Below are 20,363 nucleotides of genomic sequence, written 5' to 3' on the forward strand. Positions count from 1 at the left end.
GTGACCCTATCCTGGAGGGCATGTGAGCCATGGTTTTGGGAGATAAGTCTGAAAACACAAATTCTGGTTCAGGTTAGTCGAGAGGTGATCGCAGGCCCAATTCATAGACCTGGGGTCAGCTCGACAGGACCTGAGATTAGGGTGAATGGAAGATGGTAGCACAGACTTCTCTATCTGGATTGTGTGTCCAGAATGGCCTCAAAATCCAGGTGAGGTCTCATGGGTCCATGGGAGACTTTTCCCCTCTAAGGATTCTGGCGGCTCCACATAGTTTGGTGGCTTTTTCGGGGAAGAGAAGAGTGCTCCTTTCCATCTTAGAGGTGCCCCAAAGCAGGCATTGCAGAGACAGGTTCTGGGTCTGGGCACCTGGAAAATCACACCAAGGGTTAGGATTTGGGCCTAGGGGCATACCAGGCCTGCAATGTGGGTACCTTGTGGTGGAACTGAGAGTGTTTGTTTGAAAGCATACTCAAGTGAGGGTCACAATGCCTGTTCGTACCCTGGGCAGCCCACAGGAGTTGGTGTGGTCACATTGGCCATGCACCTTGCTCCCACTTTGAGGGCTGGACACCCATCCCAACAGGCAGGTGTCCTTCCATGGGGAAGGAGTAGTACTCAATTACGCTTCAGGTTCCCCCATGGGAAGGATTCCAGCAAAGTTTGGGGAAAGGTGCCAGAATACCAGGTTGAGTAGATATGATGGACTTGGGCCATGGCCAGTCCCACATGCTAGATATGGGGCCCACTCTCTGGATGACTGACACTAGGTCGCGGGTCAGACTCTGTCAGACCCAACACTAGTGGCGAGGGCAGTCCATATATCGGGGTTCCCTCGAGAGCCGAACAGATTGATCCTCATGTGGGGATTCTGGACAGACTCAGCAGGCACTTCTTCTTCCGATGGAGGAGGCAAAATGCTGCACCACGGCTCCAGAATTCAATATCAAGAGGCCTTGTGGAGCAGTAGGGTGAGGATGGAATTGTAAACACAGGCTTCTGTACAATTCAGTGCCAGCGGAACACAGTTCCAATGTGAAGCGTTTTCTTTTTCTTTTTCTTTTTTTAGATATCCAGCACCTGAGTAAGGGCGGATGTCAGATGTTTGCTCACACTAGACTTTGTGTCTTAATGATCAACAAATGGAGGGGTGACATCAAAAGCCCATGGAGGATTTCCCCCTCTGAGGCTTGTGAGATGTTCCAAACAGCAAGATTTCCTGCTACTGAACAGATGGAGTCTGGTTTGCTTGCTCCATGGTACCCCATATGGAAAGTTGGGTAGCAGAGCTCCTCAGCATGGATGCCTGCAAAGCATACCTCCATTCTCCATTGCAGCTGAGGAGCATGGCAGGTTCATTCTGGTGGCTCTGGGGAGAAGGACCAAGGCTTTGAGTTGACATGGAATCTCTTGCAGATGGGCCATAATGCTGGTTTGTTACCAAGGAGATCTTAGAATGTGCTGGAGGCTAAGGTGATGTGCAGTATTCTCTTATACTGAGGGTTTGGCACAGGTCGAAGAGCACGGTTTCCATCAGGGGACAGGAGATGTTCTTTTGTGAGTTTCAGGGACCACCTGTTGTATCATAAGTTGGTATTCCAGAACAGGCCCCAGAGGACAGATGACTGAAAACCTAATCTAGGGTTCCAGTGAAGTCCTACGGGCATGACAGTTTCAATCTTCTGACACAACACTCTTGACTTGGCTGTCTTCCTAGATGTAGGTGATGATGGTTTTTCAGATGCACCTTTGCATCCAGAGCAGACCCCTATATTTGGGTGGGTTCAGGGGCCTTGCAGGTTTCTCTTAATCTGTAAGGTATGGGCAACTGTGACGGGCACAGTTTCCTTGGGGATGGGAGGCACAGTCCTGTGGTTTGGCCACAGAGAGCCCATCCTGGAGGACATGTGACGCACATTTTTGGGAGAGAATTCTGCATACACAAATTCGGGTTAGGGGTATTGGCAATGTGATCACAGGGCCAATGAGTAGACATGGATGGCAGCTTGTCAGGAAATGTAAAGGTGACTGGAAGGCGGTAGCACAGGCTTTTTTATCTGGATTGTGTGTCCAGGATGGCCTCAGAATGTAGGTGTGGTCTCCTGCATCAATGGGAGGTGCCAGAATACCGAGGATGGGTAGAGAGGACGGACTTGGGCCATGGCCGATCTCACATGCTGGATTAGGGACCCACTCTCTGGGTGGCCGACACTGGTTCGGGGCTAAAGCTCTGTCAGACACAATGCTAGTGGCAAGAGCAGCCTATAAATCGGGGTTCCCTCCAGGGCTGAGTAGAATGATACTCATGTGGGGATTCTGGACAGACTCAGCAGGCACTTCTTCTTTCTATGGGTGAGGCAGAATGCTGCGTTGCAGCTCCAGAATTCAATATCAAGAGGCTTTGGGGAGCAGAAGGGTGAGGATGTAATTGTAAACCCAAGCAACGGTTCAATTCAGTGCCAAGTGGAATGCAGTGCCAATGTGAAGCGTCTTTTCCACCATATCCAGCACCTGAGTAAGGCCGTTGTCAGATGTTTGCTCACTCTAGAGTTTCTATTTTGATGACCCACAAATGGAGGGGTGGCATCAAGATGCCATGGAGGATATCCCCCGATGAGGCTTGTGAGATGCTCCAAACAGTAAGGTGAACTTCTACTGGACAGGTGGAGTCTGGTTTGTTTGCTCATGGGTCCCCCATGTGGAACGTCTGGATAGCAGAACTCTATGGCATGTATGCCTGGAAAGCACACCTCCATCGACCACTGCAGCTGAGGAACATGGCAGGTTCGTTCTGGTGGCTCTGGGGCGAAGGACCAAGGCCTTGAGTTGACATGGAGTCTCTTGCAGATGGGCCATAGTGCTGCATTGTTACAAGGGAGATCTTAGAATGTGCTGGTGGGTAAGGTTCCGTGGTGGGTAAGGTTTTTTCTGAGGAGAGGAGATGTTCTATTGTGTGGCTCAGGGACCACATGTTGTATCATAAGTTGGTATTCCTGAACTGAACCCTGAGGTTCTTGCATTGCAGGCATGGCAAGCCCCTAGGACCAAATCCTAACAATTGGTGGTATTTTCCAGTGGCCCAGATCCAGAGCCTGACTCTGGAATCCCTATTTTGCAGCACCCATAATTTGGAAAACAGCAGTCTCCCCTTCCCCGAGAAAGCCACCAAACTATTGTGAGCTGCCAGGATCCTTAAGGAAGAAAAATCTCCCATTGAACCATAGCTTGGTTTTACAATTCCATCCTCACCCTACTGTCTCCAAGCTTGTTGAGAGGGAATTCTGGAGCCACAACGCAGTATTCTGCCTTCCCTATAGAAAGAAGAAGTGCCTGGTGAGTCTGCCCAGAAACCGCACATGAGGATCAATCTGCTCAGCCCTCGAGGGGACCCCGATTTATAGGCGGCCCTGGCCACTAGTGCTGTGTCTGACAGAGCCTGAGCCCCGACTTCATGTCATCCACCCAGTGGGTGGGGCCCATATCCAGCATGCAGACCGGCCATGATTCAAGTCTGTCATATCTATCCATCCTTGATATTCAGGCATCTGTCCCCAGTCTTTTGTTGGAGAACCTGCCAATGGGGGAACTTGAAGCACAATAGAGAATTCCTCCTTCCCCTTGGTAGGAAACCTGGCTTTTGGGATGGGTGTCCAACCATCAGTGTGGGAGCCAGCTGCATTGTCAATAAGACCACACCCACTCCTGAGGGCCACCATTGGATCAAAGGGGCATTGTGAACCTCAGCCTGAGCATGCCTTAAGACAAGCACTCTCAGTTTCACCACGAGGATCCTGCTAGGTCCAAATCCTAACCCTTGGTGAGATGTTCCAGGTGCCCATACCCAGTTCCCATCTCCGGAATTACTCTTTTGGGGCACCCCTTTGATGGAAAACAGCACGCTTCCCCGAAAAAGCCACCAAAGTATTGGGAGCTGTCAGGATCCTTAGAGAGGAAAATTATCCCATGGATCCATGAGACCACACCTGCAATCCGAGGCCATCCTGGACACACAACGCAGATAGAAAAGCTTGTGATACTTTGGTCAAATTACCTAAGTACAGTTCCTGACGAGCTGCCATCCAGGTCTATGCACTGGGCCTGTGATTACCTCGCCACTAACCCTAACCCGAGTTTATATGTGCAGATTTCTCTCCCAATACCATGGCTCAAATGCCCTCCAGGGTGGGGTCTCTGGAATCAAACCACAGGACTGTGCCTGTCATCCCCAAGGAAAATTTGCCCGTCACAGTTTCCCAAACCATCCACATTAGGAGAAACCTGCAAGGCCCCTGAGCCCACCACAATATTGGAGGCCGCTCTGGAAGTAATTGTGTACTATGAAACACCCTGATCACCTACATCTGGCAGACACTCACGTCAATGGTCCTGAGACAGAAGATTGAAACTGACATGCCCCTAGGACCTCACTGGAACCCTAGATTAGGTGTTCAGGCATTTGTCCTCCGAGGCCTGTTCTGGAATACCAACTTATGATACAACATTTGGTTCCTGAGTCACAGAACAGAACATCTCCTGTCCCCAGAATGAAACCATGCCCTTCGACCTGCATCAAACCTTCTGGGTGGGAGAATCCTCCATGGCCCCTTAGCCACCAGGACATTCTAAGATTTCCTTGGTAACAAACCAGCATTGTGACCCATCTGAAAGAGCTTCCATGTTAATTCATCGCCCTTGGCATTTCACACCAGAGCCACCAGAACAAACCTTCCATATTCCTCAGCTGCAATGGACAATGGAGGTAGGCTTTCAAGGCAGCCATGCAGGAGAGCTGTACTACCCAAACTATCCACATGGAGGTCACTGGAGCAAACAAACAAAACTCTCCAACTCCAGTAGAAGAAAGCCTTGATGTTTGGAGAATCTCACAAGCACCAGCATGGGACATCCTCCACGGCTTTTTGACGCCAACCTTCCTTTAGTCGGTCATAATAGATACAAACTCCTGTGTAAGCAGACATCTGACATCCATGCTTAGTGAGGTGCTGGATATCTCAAATCAGCTGCTGCACACTGGAGCTGCCTTCTGCTTGGCACTGAATTTAACCGTAGCTTGTGTTTTACAATTCTATCCTCACCCTCAAGGTCTCCATGGCCTCTTAATAGGTAATTCTTGAGCCACATCAGAACATTCTACCTTCCTCATAGAAGGAAGAATTGCCGGTCAGTCTTCCAAGAAAGCCCACATGAGGATCAATCTGCTCGAACCTCGAGGGAACCCCGATTTGTAGGATGCCCTGGCCACTAGTGCTGTGTCTGACAGAGCTTGAGCCCCGACATCGTGTCAGCCACCACGAGACGGGGGACCATATCCAGCATGTGAGACCAGCCATTGCTCAAGTCCGTTATCTTTACCCATCCTTGGTATTCAGGCATCTGTCCCTAGACCTTTGCTGGAATCCCGGTCAATGGGGGAACCTGAAGCACAATAGAGAATTCCTCCTTCCCAATGGCAGGAAACCTGTCTGTTGGGATGGGCATGCAACCCTCAATGTGGGAGCCAGCGGTATCTCCAATGAGACTACACCCACTACTTAGGGCCGCCCTGGGATCAAACAGGCATTGTGACCCTCAGCCTGAGCATTCTTTCAAACAAGCCCTCTCACTTTCACCACCAGGATCCCACACTGTAGGCCTGGAACACCCCTAGGCCCAAATCCTAACCCTTGGTGGGATTTTCCAGGTGCCCTGACCCAGTGCCCGTCTATGTAATTTCTGTTTGGGGCCATCCCTAAAATGGAAAAGAGCACTCTTCCCTTCCCCGAAAAAGCCACTAAACCATTGGGAGCTGCCAGGATCCTTAGAGAGGTAAAGTCTCCCATGGACCCATGAGACCATACCGACATTCTGAAGCCTTCCTGGACACACAATCCAGATAGAAAATCCTTTGTTACTGTCTTCGAGTTACCCTAATTACAGTTCCTGACGAACTGCCCTCCAGGTCTACTCATTGAGCATGCAATCACCTCTCCAATAACCCTAACCTGAGTTTGTGTTTGCAGAATTCTCTCCCCAAACCATGGCTCAAATGCCCTGCTGGATGGGCTCTCTAGAGCCACATCACAGGACTGTGCCTACCATTGCCAAGGAAAATTTGCCCATCACAGTTTCCCAAACCCTCCAGAATAGGAGAAACCTGCAAGGCCTCTGAGCCCACCCCCTTTTTGGAGGCTGATCTGGTCACAAATGAGCAGTCTGTACAACTGATCACCTACATCCAGGAAGACATCCAAATCAATATTCCTGAGTCAGACGATTGAACCTGACATGCCTTTAGGACCTCATTGGAACCCTAGATTAGGTTTCCAGGAACCTGTACTCAGGAATGGGTCACAATGCTGAATTGTTACTAGGGAGGTCTTAGAATGTGCTGGTGACTAACGTGCCCAGCAGGATTCTCCTACCCTGGGGGATTGGCACAGGTCGAAGAGCACGGTTTCCCTGGAATACCAACTTATGATAGAACATGTGGTCCCTGAGCCACACAACACTACATCTCCTGTCCCCAAAAGGAAACTGTGCTCTTGGACCTGTGTCAAACCCTCAGGGTAGGAGAATCCTGCATGGCCCCTTAGCCACCAGCACATTGTAAGGTCTCCGTGGTAACAAACCAGCATTGTAACCCATCTGAAAGAGATTCAGTGTCAACTCAAGGCCTTGGTACTTTGCCCCAGTGCCACCAGAATGAACCTGCCATGTTCCTGAGCTGCAACAGTCATTGGGGGTGTGCTTTCGAGGCATCTGTGTGGAAGAGCTCTGCTCCCAATCTTTCCTCATGCGGAACCCTGGAGCTAGCAAACCAGACTTCCCCTGTCCGGTAGAAGGAAACCTTGCTGTTTGGAGAATCTCAAAAGCCCCAGCGTGGGAAATCCTCCATGGCCTCTTGACTCCACCACTCCATTTCAGTCACCATAGACACAAACTCTAGTGTGGGCAAACATCTGACCTCCACCCTTACTCTGGTGCTGGATATATCGAATTGGCCTCTACACATTGGAACTCCCTTCCACTTGGCACTGAATTGAACCGTAACTTGTGTTGATAATTCCATCCTCAACCTGCTGGTTCCCAAGCCCTCTTGATGCGGAATCTGGAGCCACAACACAGCATTCTGCCTTCCACATAGAAAGAAGAATTGCCTGGACAGTCTGCCCAGAAACCCCACAAGAGAATCTATCTGATTCGCACTCGAAGGAATTCTGATTTATAGGCTGTCCTGGCCACTAGTGCTTTGTCTGACTGAGCCTAAGCCACGACCTAGTGTCAACCGCCCAGAAAGCAGACCCCATATCCAGCATGTGAGACTGGCCATGGCCCAAGTCCGTCATCTCTATCCATTATGGGATTCAGGCACCTTTCCCTTGACTTTTGCTGGAATACCTGCCAATAGGGGAACATGAAGCACAAGAGAGACCTCCACCTTCCCCATGACAGGAAACCTGGCAGTGGAGATGTTTGTCGAAACCACACAGTGGGAGCCAGCTTCATGGACAATGAGATCACACCAACTCCTGAGGGCCGCCCTGGGCACAAACAGGCATTTTGACCCTCAGCCTGAGCATGCTTTCAAACAAACCCTCTCAGTTCCCCAGCCAGAATCCCAAATTGCAGGCCTGGTGCGCCCCTAGGCTCAAATAATAAGCATTGGTGTGACTTTCCAGGAACCCAGTCTGAGAGCCTGTCTCTGGAATCCCTGTTTTGGGGCAACCCAATGATGGAAAACAGCACACTTCCTGTCCCTGAAAAAGCCACCAAACTTGGGTGAAGCCGCCAGGATCCTGAGAGGGGAAAAATATACCATAGACCCATGAGACCACACCTGCATTCCGAGGTCTTCCTGCAAACACAATCCAGATAGAAAAGCCTGTGCTACCGCCTTCGAGTCACCCTAATTACAGCTCCTTACGAGCTACCCTCCAGGTGTACGCATTGGGCCTGCAATCACCTTGCCACTAACCCTAACCCGAATTTGTGCTTGTAGACTTCTTTCCCAAAACCATGGCTCATTTGCCTTACAGGATGGTGTCTCTGGAGCCAGAGCTCAGGACTTTACCTGTTATCTTCAAGGAAACTGTGCCCATCTCAGTTGCCCAAACATTTCAAATTTGGAGAAACCTGCAAGACCCCAGAGCCCACCTCAATACTGATGGCCCCTATGCACGCAATGCCCAGTCTGAAACACCCTCATCACCTACACCCAGGCAGACAGCCAAGTCAATGGTCCTGAGTCAGAAGATTGAACCTGACATGCCCCTCGGACCTCATTGGTACCCTAGATTAGGTTTTCAGGCATCTTTCCTCAGTGAACTTTCTGGAATACAAACTTATGATACAACATGTGGTTCCTGAGCCACACAACAGAAGATACCCTGTACCCAGAAGGAAACCGTGCACCTTGACCTCTGCCAAACCCTCAGAGTAGGAGAATCCTGCACGGCACCTTAACCAACAGCACATTCTAAGATCTCCCTAATAAGAAACCACCATTGTGACCCCTCTGCAAGAGATTCCATGTCACCTCAAGGCCTTGATACTTCTTCCCAGAGCCACCAGACGGACCTGCATGTTCCTCAGCTGCAATGATCAATGGAAGTGCACTTTCCAGGCATCCATGTAGGAGAACTCTGCTACCCAAACTTTCCACATGGGGACCCTGGAGCAAACAAACTAGACTCCACCTGTCCTGTCGAAGGAAACCTTATTGTTTGGAGCATCTCACAAGCCTCAGAGTGGGAAATCCTTCATGGCCTCTTGACACCATCCCTCCATTTGTCGGTCATCATAGATACAAACTCCAGTGTTAGCATATATCTGATATCCACCCGTGGGTGCTAGATACCCTGTATAAGCTGCTGCACAAAGGAATTGCCTTCTGCTTGGCACTGAATTGATCCGTAGGTTATATTTACAGTACCATCTTCACCCTCCTGTCCCCAAGCCCTCTTGATAAAAAATTCTGGAGCAACAACGCAGCATTCTGCCTGCCCCAAGAAAGAAGAATTGCCTAGTGAGTCTGACCATAAACCACACATGAGGATCCACCTGCAAGGCCGTCGACAACACCCTGATATCTTGGGCCACCATGGGAACTGAGGATCTCTCTGACAGAGCCTGAGCCACCACCTCCAGTCAGCCACCCAGACAGTGGGCCCCATTTCCTGCAGGTGGGACTTGTTGTAGCCCAAAGCCATCATCTCCACTTAACCTGGATAATCAAGCCTCTATGACCAGTCGGTAGCTCAAATCCCTGCCTATGGGGTACCTGAAGCACAAGAGTACTCCTCCTTCCTGAAGGCAGGAAATCTGGCTGTTGCGATGGATGTTCAACCCTCAGAGTGGGAACCAGCGGCATGGACATGAGACCACGGCCACACATAGAAGCCTTCCTGGGCACAAACAGGCATTGTGACCATCAGCGTGAACCTGCTTCCAAACAAATCCCTATGGTAGCTGGACCAGGAGCCCACAGAGTGGTACATCCAGTCCCCTAGGGGCAAATCCTCACCCTCCTTGGTGTTTTTCAGTCGTCTAGACCTAGAAACTGTCCCTGGAATCCCTCTTCTGGGGGTCCATTGAGATGCAAAACAGCAGTCTTCCCTCCCCAAGAGACAGCAAATTCTTGGGAGATGGGCAGAATCCTCAAAGATGAAGAATGTTTCATGGTTCCATGAAGCCACCCCTACATTTTGCGACTGTTCTGGACACACAATCCAGAAAAAAAAGTCTGCCCAACTGCCTTGATGGCACCTTAATTTCACTACACAATGAGCTGCCCTCAGAGCCTGCAGATCAGGGCTGTGATCACCTCGGACCTCACCGTAATGCTAGTTTGTGTTTGTATATTTCTGTCTCCAAAACCCTGTCGCACATGCCCTCCAGGATGGGGCCTCTGGAGCAACACTAGACGACTGTGCCTACTCCCAGAAGGAAGCTCTGCCCTTCACTGTTGCCCAAACCCTGAAGCTTAGGAGCAAAGTACAAAGCCCCTGAGCCCACCTCAATTTCCAAGAACGGTCTGGACCCAAGTGTACATTGTGACACACAGTGTGCACCTGCCTCCAGGCAAACATCCAAGTCAAAGGTCCTGAGTCAGAATATCGAACCTGGCATGCTCCTAGGACTTCATCGATGCCCAGCTTAGATTTTCAGGCACCTGTCCTGAGAGGACTGTTTTCCCATACCGTCTTATATTCCAACATGTTGTCCCTGAGCCACACAACAGACCCCTCCTGTCCCCGAAGGATACCTTGATCTTGGTAGCTGTGTCCAAGACTCAGTGTATTAGAATCCTGCATTGACTCTGACCATCCTAACATTCCAGTGTCTCCCTGGATACAAACCAGCATTGTGATCGAACAGCATCAAACTCCAAGTCAACTCAGCCCCCTTGGAACTTCACCCCAGAGCCACCAGATCGAACCGGCCATGTTCCTGAGTGCTTTCCAGGCATCCATTAGGGAGAACTCTGCTACCAACCTTTCCATATGTGGAACCCTGGAGCAAACAAACCAGACTCCCCCTGTCCAGTAGAAGAAAACCTTACTGTTTGGAGCATCTCACAAGCCACAGAGCGGGAAATCCACCATAGCCTCTTGACACAAACCCACCATTTGTCCGTCATCCTAGAAACAAACACCAGTGTGAGCAAATATCTGACATCAGCCCTTACTCAGGTGCTGGATGTCTTGAAGCAGCCGCTGCATGCTGAAAGCCCCTTCCACTTGTCACTGAATTGAACCATAGCTTGTGTTTATAATTCTATCCTCACCATCCTGGTCCCCAAGCCGTCGTGATAGGGAATTCTGGAGCCACAACACAGAATTCTGACTTCCCCATATAAAGAAGAAGTGCCTCATGAGTTTCCCAAAAAACCCCGTATTAGGATCCACCTGCATGCGCACCTACCCTAGCCGTCACCTCGTGTCTTCCTAAAGCCAGGCTTCCGTCTCTATGCACAGGGAGCGCGTGAGGCTTGTCTTGCCACCGTCACGCTGTTCTTCCCAAGGCAGGCTCTCCTGCTTTGCGACTGTTTCCCGACAACAAGGCCAACGGCTCCTTTTCTTCTCCCGGGGAGGCGTTCTGCTCCTTCCCCAGACTTGCTCCCGGGGAGCACGGTGACAGCCGTGTCCCTATCCTTACGGTCCCTTTCCAGATGTGCATCCACGCTTCTCTCGCAGGCAGTGGGGATGCTAGGGCCAAGAGAATTTAGCTCCATGCGGGTTTCTTCCACCGTGCTGCGCAGACTAGCTCAGGAGAGCAGCAGCAGCATCCCACAAAGTGACTCGGATTTCCCAACGAATGCTGTGCTTTCCCAAAGGAGGAGCCTGGGCAAAGAGGCTTTCGCTGTAGGGTGGTTTCTCCCACCTTGAGACTTGGCCTAGGCAAGCAGGAGCAGCAGCCCGCAGAAACGACTCTGATTTCTAAGCAAACGGAGAGGGTGACACTTGTCTTGCCACCTGCCCGCTATTCTTGCCAATGCAGGCTCTCCTGTTTCATGACCTTTCGTTAAGGCTGTTTCCACAGGCGCAACCACGCTTCTCTCTCAAGTAGAGGGGATGCCCGGGCCAAGAGGATTTCGCTCCATGCGGGTTTCTTACACCGTGCTTCGGAGACTATGTTCAGGCAAGCGGCATCCGCATCGCACAGAACCGACTCTGATTTCCCCAAGAATGCTGTGCTTTCCTATAGGGGATGCCCAGGCAAAGAGTCTTTCGCTCTATGCGGGATTCTCCCACCGTGCTGCCAATACTAGGCTCAAGCAAGCAGCAACAACAGCCCAGAGAACGCACTCTTTTTTCCCAGCCACAGCTATGCTTTTGCAGAGGTTTTCAGCTCGGCCTGAACCGCACTTCGCTGCTGCTTCCTCAGCAAGGCTTTGGGCGTTCGCTCTGTCGCTTCAGGGAAGTAGATCTGCGGTAGAGCTGGTGCCTCTTGGGCCTTGCTTTCCCGGGCTCCATGGTCGCACCCTGGGTTCACTGTGCCAGGCTGAACTTCGCAGACACAGCCACCACCCTGCAGTAGCGTGCGTGTTCTAGGATGACACTCCATGCCAACTGCAATCTCCTGGTGTAGTAAGGCTTGGCTTGTTGCTCTGGCGTTCAGCCGGACTCGGGGACTAGGCCAGTGCCTTCCCCATAGGAAAGGAGAGGCGACAGGATCCCTGCACAACGCCCGTGCACTGGGATGGGGAGCTGTGGGGGACTGTCCCCACTTCTACCCCGACACACCCCCTACCACCCCCAACGGTGCCTCCTCTTGGAGGAAGATGGATTCTGACTGACCTTTTTTCCAGGGAGCTGTATCTCCGAGTTACGGGTATGGCGCCTGGTGGCAAGCCCACGTCTGCCCTAGGGAGAGATGGCCTTGGAATGCTGTCCCCTTGGGACCAGAGGCACAGAACAGGCCTGCCTTCTGCCCAGACTCCTTGCTCAGAGTGGAGTATGCGCGCCTGCCCTAGCCGTCCCCTCGTGTCTTCCTAAAGCCAGGCTTCCTTCTCTACGCACAGGGAGCGGGTGACGCTTGTCTTGCCACCGTCCCGCTGTTTTTCCCAGGGAAGGCTCTCCTGCTTTGAGACTGTTTCCCGACAACAAGGCCAACGGCTCCTTCTTTTATCCCGGGGAGGCATTCTGCTCCTTCCCCAGACTTGCTCCTGGGGAGCACGGTGACAGCCGTGCCATATCCTTACGGCCCTTTCCAGATGTGAACCCATGCGTCTCTCAAAGGCAGTGGGGATGCTAGGGCCAAGAGAAGTTCGCTCCATGCGGGTTTCTTCCACCGTGCTGCGGAGACTAGCTCAGGCAAGCAGCAGCAGCATCCCACAAAGCGACTCAGATTTCCCAACGAATGCTGTGCTTTCCCAGAGGAGGAGCCTGGGCAAAGAGGCTTTCGCTGTACGGTGGTTTCTCCCACCTTGAGACTTGGCCTAGGCAAGCAGGAGCAGCAGCCCGCAGAAACGACTCTGATTTCTAAGCAAACGGAGAGGGTGACACTTGTCTTGCCACCTGCCCGCTATTCTTGCCCATGCTGGATCTCCTGTTTCATCACCTTTCATTAAGGCTGTTTCCACAGGCGCAACCATGCTTCTCTCTCAAGTAGAGGGGATGCCCGGGCCAAGAGGATTTCGCTCCATGCGGGTTTCTTACACCGTGCTTCGGAGACTATGTTCAGGCAAGCGACATCCGCATCGCACAGAACCGACTCTGATTTTCCCAAGAATGCTGTGCTTTCCTATAGGGGATGCCCAGGCAAAGAGCCTTTCGCTCTATGCGGAATTCTCCCACCGTGCTGCAAATACTAGGCTATAGCAAGCAGCAACAGCAGCCCACAGAACCGACTCTTTTTTCCCAGCGACTGCTATGCTTTTGCAGAGGTTTTCAGCTTGGCCTGAACCGCACTTCGCTGCTGCTTCCTCAGCAAGGCTTTGGGCGTTCGCTCTGTCGCGTCACGGAAGTAGATCTGCGGGAGAGCTGGTGCCTCTTGGGCCTTGCTTTCCCGGGCTCCATAGTCGCACCCTGGGTTCACCGTGCCAGGCTGAACTTCGCACACACAGCCACCACCCCGCAGCTGCGTGCGTGGCCTTGGATGACACTCCATGCCAACTGCCATCTCCTGGTGTAGTAAGGCTGGGCTTTTTGCTCTGACGTTCAGGCGGACTCGGGGACTAGGCCAGTGCCTTCCCCATAGGAAAGGATAGGCGACAGGATCCCTGAACAGCGCCCGTGTACTGGGATGGGGAGCTGTGGGGGGCTGTCCCCACTTCTTCCCCGACACACCCCCTGCCACCCCCAACGCTGCCACCTCTTGGAGGAAGATGGCATCTGACTGCCCTTTCTTCCAGGGAGCTGTATCTGCGAGTTCCGGGTATAGCACCTGGTGCAAGCCCACGTCTGCCCTAGGGACAGGTGGCCTTGGAGATGCTGTCCCCTTGGGACAAGAGGCACAGAACAGACCTGCCTTCTGCCCCGACTCCTTCCTCAGAGTGGAGTATGTGCACCTGCCCTAGCCGTACCCTCGTGTCTTCCTAAAGCCAGGCTTCCGTCTCTACGCACAGGGAGCGGGTGACGCTTGTCTTGCCACCGTCCCGCTGTTCTTCCCAGGGCAGGCTCTCCTGCTTTGCGACTGTTTCCCGACCACAAGGCCAACGGCTCCTTCTCTTCTCCTGGGGAGGCGTTCTGCTCCTTCCCCAGACTTGCTCCCGGGGAGCACGGTGACAGCCGTGCCATATCCTTACGGCCCTTTCCAGATGTGCATCCACGCTTCTCTCAAAGGCAGTGGGGATGCTAGGGCCAAGAGAAGTTCGCTCCATGCGGGTTTATACCTCCGAACTGCGGAGACTAGCTCAGGCAAGCAACAGCAGCATCCCACAAAGCGACTCAGATTTCCCAACGAATGCTGTGCTTTCCCAGAGGAGGAGCCTGGGCAAAGAGGCTTTTGCTGTAGGGTGATTTCTCCCACCTTGAGACTTGGCCTAGGCAAGCAGGAGCAGCAGCCCGAAGAACCGACTCTGATTTCTAAGCAAGCGTAGAGGGTGACACTTGTCTTGCCACCTGCCCGCTATTCTTGCCAATGCAGGCTCTCCTGTTTCATGACCTTTCGTTAAGGCTGTTTCCACAGGCGCAACCACGCTTCTCTCTCAAGGAGAGGGGATGCCCGGGCCAAGAGGATTTCGCTCCATGCGGGGTCTTACACTGCTTCGAAGACTCTGTTCAGGCAAGCGGCATCCGCATCGCACAGAACCGACTCTGATTTCCCCAAGAATGCTGTGCTTTCCTAGAGGGGATGCCCAGGTAAAAAGGCTTTCGCTCTATGCGGGATTCTCCCACTGTGCTGCCAATACTAGGCTCAAGCAAGCAGCAACAGCAGCCCCCAGAACCGACTCTTTTTTCCCAGCAACTGCTATGCTTTCGCAGAGATTTTCAGCTTGGCCTGAACCACACTTCACTGCTGCTTCCTCAACAAAGCTTTGGGCGTTCGCTCTGTCGTGTCAGGGAAGTAGATCTGCGGGAGAGCTGGTGCCTCTTGGGCCTTGCTTTCCCGGGCTCCATGGTCGCACAGTGCTCCCTGGGAGCATGTCTGGGGAAGGAGCAGAACGCCTCCCCGGGAGAAGAGAAGGAGCCGTTCGCCTTGTTGTCGGGAAACAGTCGCAAAGCAGGAGAGCCTGCCCTGGGAAGAACAGTGGGACGGTGGCAAGACTAGCGTCACCCGCTCCCTGTGCATAGAGACGGAAGCCTGGCTTTAGGAAGACACGAGGGGAAGGCTAGGGCAGGCGCGCATACTCCACTCTGAGGGAGGAGTCTGGGCAGAAGGCAGGCCTGTTCTCTGCCTTTTGCTCCAAGGGGACAGCATCTCCAAGGCCACCTGTCCCTAGGGCAGACGTGGGATTGCCACCAGGCGCAATACCCGGAACTCGCAGATACAGCCCCCTGGAAGAAAGGGCAGTCAGATGTCATCTTCCTCCAAGAGTTGGCAGCGTTGGGGATGGCAGGAGGTGTGTCGGGGAAGATGTGGGGACAGTCCCCCACAGCTCCCCATCCTAGTGCACGGGCTCTGTGCAGGGATCCTGTCGCCTCTCCTTTCCTATTGGGAAGGCACTGGCCTAATCGCCGAGTCCGCCTGAACGCCAGAGCAAAAAGCCCAGCCTTACTATGCCAGGAGATGGCAGTTGGCATGGGGTGTCATCCTAGGCCACGCATGCTGCTGCAGGTTGGTGGCTGTGTCTGCGTAGTTCAGCCTGGCTGGGTGAACCCAGGGTGCGAACATGGAGCCCCGGAAAGCAAGGCCCAAGAGGCACCAGCACTACCGCAGATCTACTTCCCTGAAGGGACAGAGCGAACACCCAAAGCCTTGCTGAGGAAGCAGCAGCGAAGTGTGGTTCAGGCCAAGCTGAAAACCTCTGCGAAAGAATAGCAGTCGCTGGGAAAAAAGAGTCGGTTCTGTGGGCTGCTGTTGCTGCTTGCTTTAGCCTTGTATGGGCAGCACGATGGGAGAATCCCACATAGAGCTAAAGCCTCTTTGCCTGGGCATCCCCTCTAGGAAAGCACAGCATTCTTGTGGAAATCAGAGTCGGTTCAGTGCGAAGCGGATGCCGCTTACCTGAACAGGGTCACCGAAGCACGGTGTCATAAACCCTCATGGAGCGAAATCCTCTTGGCCCGGGCATCCCCTCTACTTGAGAGAAGAGCGTCGTTGCGCCTGTGGAAACAGCCTTAACGAAAGGTCATGAAACAAGAGAGCCTGCATTGGCAAGAATAGCGGGCAGGTGGCAAGACAAGTGTCCCCCTCAGTTTGCTTAGAAATCAGAGTCGGTTCTGCGTGCTGCTGCTCCTGCTTGCCTAGGCCAAGTCTCAAGGTGGGAGAAACCACCCAACAGCGAAAGCTTCTTTGCCCAGGCTCCTCCTTGGGAAAGCTCAGTATTCGTTGGGAAATCGGAGTCGCAGCACGGTGGAAGAAACCCTCATGGAGCGAAATTCTCTGGCCCTAGCATCCCCACTGCCTGCGAGAGAAACGTGGATGCACATCTGGAAAGGGCCTTAAGGATAGGGACACGGCTGTCACCGTGCTCCCCGGGAGCAAGTCTGGGGAAGGAGCAGAACGCCTCCCCGGGAGAAGAGAAGGAGCCGTTGGCTTGTTGTCGGGAAACAGTCGCAAAGCCGGAGAGCCTGCCCTAGGAAGAACAGCGGGACGGTGGCAAGACAAGCATCACCCGCTCCCTATGCGTAGAGACGGAAGCCTGGCTTTAGAAAGACACGAGGGGACGGCTAGGGCAGGCGCGCAACTCCACTCTGAGGAAGGAGTCTGGGCAGAAGGCAGGCCTGTTCTCTGCCTCTGGTCCCAAGGGGACTGCATCTCCAAGTCCTCTCCCTAGGGCAGACGTGGGCTTGCCACCAGGCGCCATATCCGGAACTCGCAGATACAGCTCCCTGGAAGAAAGGGCAGTCAGATGCCATCTTCCTCCAAGAGGTGGCAGCGTTGGTGGTGGAATGGGGTGTGTCGCGGAAGAAGTGGGGACAATCCCCCACAGCTCCCCATCCTAGTGCACGGGCGCTGTGCAGGGATCCTGTCGCCTCTCCTTTCCTTTGGGGAAGGCACTGGCCTAGTCCCCGAGTCCCCATGAGTGCCAGAGCAAAAAGCCCAGCCTTACTATGCCAAGAGATGGCAGTTGGCATGGAGTGTCATCCTAGGCCACGCACGCTGCTGCAGGGTGTTGGCTCTGTCTGCATAGTTCAGCCTGGCAGGGTGAACGCAGGGTGCGAACTTGGAGCCCAGAAAATAAGGTCCAAGATGCACCAGCTATCCCGCAGATCTACTTCCCTGACACCACAGAGCAAACGCCCAAAGCCTTGATGAGGAAGCGGCAGCGAAGTGCAGTTCAGGCCAAGCTGAAAACCTCTGCAAAACACAACAGAGCAAAAGCCCAAATCCTTGCTGTGGAAGTAGCAACGAAGTGCAGTTCAGGCCAAGTTGAAAACTTCTGCGAAAGTATAGCAGTCGCTGAGAAAAAAGAGTCGGTTCTGTGGGCTGCTGTTGCTGCTGCTTTAGGCTAGTATTAGCAGCATGGTGGGAGAATCCCGCATAATGCGAACGCCTCTTTGCCTGGGCATCCCCTCTAGGAACGCACAGCATTCTTGGGGAAATCAGAGTCGGTTCTGTGCGAAGCGGATGCCGCTTGCCTGAACATAGTCTCCGAGGCACGGTGTAAGAAACCCGCATGGAGCGAAATCCTCTTGGCCCGGGCATCCCCTCTACTTGAGAGAGAAGCGTGGTTGTGCCTGTGGAAACAGCCTTAACGAAAGGTCATGAAACAGGAGAGCCTGCATTGGCAAGAATAGCGGGCAGGTGGCAAGACAAGTGTCACCCTCTCAGTTTGCTTAGAAATTAGAGTTGGTTCTACGTGCTGCTGCTCCTGCTTGCCTAGGCCAAGTCTCAAGGTGTGAGAAACCACCCTACAGCGAAAGCTTCTTTGCCGAGGCCCCTCCTCTGGGAAAGCACAGCCTTCGTTGGGAAATCGGAGTCGCTTTGTGGGATGCTGCTCTTGCTTGCCTGAGCTAGTCTCCACAGCACGGTGTAAGAATTCCGCATGGACGAAATTCTCTCGGCACTAGCATCCCCACTGCCTGCGAGAGGAACGTGGATGCACATCTGGAAAGGGCCGTATGGATAGGGACACGGCTGTCACCGTGCTCCCTGGGAGCAAGTCTGGGGAAGGAGCAGAACGCCTACCCGGGAGAAGAGAAGGAGCAGTTGGCCTTGTTGTCGGGAAACAGTCGAAAAGCAGGAGAGCCTGCCCTGGGAAGAACAGCGGGACGGTGGCAAGACAAGCGTCACCCGCTCCCTGTGCGTAGAGACGCAAGCCTGGCTTTAGGAAGACACGTGGGGACGGCTAGGGCAGGCACGCATACTCCACTCTGAGGAAGGAGTCTGGGCAGAAGGCAGGCCTGTTCTCTGCCTCTGGTCCCAAGGGGACAGCATCTCCAAGGCCATCTGTCCCTAGGGCAGACGTGGCTTGCCACCAGGCGCCATACCCGGAACTCGCAGACACAGCTCCGTGAAAGAAAGGGCAGTCAGATGCCATCTTCCTTCAAGAGGTGGCAGCGTTGGGGGTGGCATGAGGTGCGTCGGGGAAGAAGTGGGGACAGTCCCCCACAGCTCCCCATCCTAGTGCACGGGCTCTGTGCAGGCATCCTGTCGCCTCTCCTTTCCTTTGGGGAAGGCACTGGCCTAGTCCCCGAGTCCCCCTGAGCTCCAGAGCAAAAAGCCAAGCCTTACTACGCCAGGAGATGGCAGCTGGCATGTAGTGTCATCGTAGGTCACGCACGCTGCTGCAGGGTGGTGGCTCTGTCTGCGTAGTTCAGCCTGGCAGGGTGAACGCAGTGTGCGAACTTGGAGCCCGGGAAAGCAAGGTCCAAGATGCACCAGCTCTTCCGCAGATCTACTTCCCTGACGCGACAGAGCGAACGCCCAAAGCCTTGCTGAGGAAGCAGCAGGGAAGTGCGATTCAGGCCAAGCTGAAAACCTCTGCGAAACCATAGCAGTTGCTGGGAAAATGAGTCGGTTCTGTGGGCTGCCGTTGCTGCTTTCTTGTGCCTAGTATTGGCAGCACGGTGGGAGAATCCCGCATAGAGCGAAAGCCTCTTTGCCCGGGCATCCCCTCTAGGAAAGCACAGCATTTTGGGGGAAATCAGAGTCGGTTCTCTGCGATGCGGATGCCGCTGGCTTGAACATAGTCTCCGAAGCACGTGTAAGAAACCCGCATGGAGCGTAATCTTCTTGGCCCGGACATCCCCTCTACCTGTGAGAGAAGCGTGGTTGCGCCTGTGGAAACAGCCTTAAAGAAAGGTCATGAAACAAGAGAGCCTGCATTGGCAAGAATATCGGGCAGGTGGCAAGACAAGTGTCACCCTCTCCGTTTGCTTAGAAATCAGAGTCGGTTCTGCGGGCTGCTGCTCCTGCTTGCCTAGGCCAAGTCTCAAGGTGGGAGAAAAACCCTACAGTGAACGCCTCTTTGCCCAGGCTCCTCCTCTGGGAAAGCACAGCATTCGTAGGGAAATCTGAGTCGTTTTGCGGGATGCTGCTGCTGCTTGCCTTAGCTAGTCTCTGCAGCACGGTGGAAGAAACACGCATGGAGCGAAATTCTCTTGGTCCTAGCATCCCAAATACCTACGAGAGAAGCGTGGATGCACATCTGGAAAGGGCCTTAAGGATAGGGACATGGCTGTCACCTTGCTCCCCGGGAGCAAGTCTGCGGAAGGAGCAGAACGCCTCCCCGGGAGAAGAGAAAGGGCCGTTGGCCGTGTGGTCGGGAAACAGTCGCAAAGCAGGAGAGCCTGCCATGGGAAGAACAGTGGGACGGTGGCAAGACAAGAGTCACCCTCTCCCAGTGTGTAGAGACGGAAGCCTTGCTTTAGGAAGACACGAGGTGACGGCTAGGGCAGGCGCGCATACTCCACTCTGAGGAAGGAGTCTGGGCAGAAGGCAGGCCTGTTCTGTGCTTCTTGTCCCTAGGGGACAGCATCTCGAAGGCCACCTGTCCCTAGGGCAGACGTGGGCTTGCCACCAAGCGCCATACCCGGACCTCGCAGATACAGCTGCCTGGAAGAAAGGGCAGTCAGATATCATCTTCCTCCAGGAGGTGGCAGCGTTGGGGGTGGCAGGTGGTGTTTCGGGGAAGAGTGGGGTCTGTCCCGCACAGCTCCCCATCCCAGTACACGGGCTCTGTGCAGGGATCATGTCGCCTCTCCTTTACTATGGGGAAGGCACTGGCCTAGTCCTTGAGTCCACCTGAACGCCAGAACAAAAGGCGAAGCCTTACTATGCCAAGAGATGGCAGTTGGCATGGAGTGTCATGTTAG

This window comes from Neovison vison, chromosome 5 (assembly GCF_020171115.1).
Source record: "Neovison vison isolate M4711 chromosome 5, ASM_NN_V1, whole genome shotgun sequence".
Taxonomy (NCBI): Eukaryota; Metazoa; Chordata; class Mammalia; order Carnivora; family Mustelidae; genus Neogale; species Neogale vison.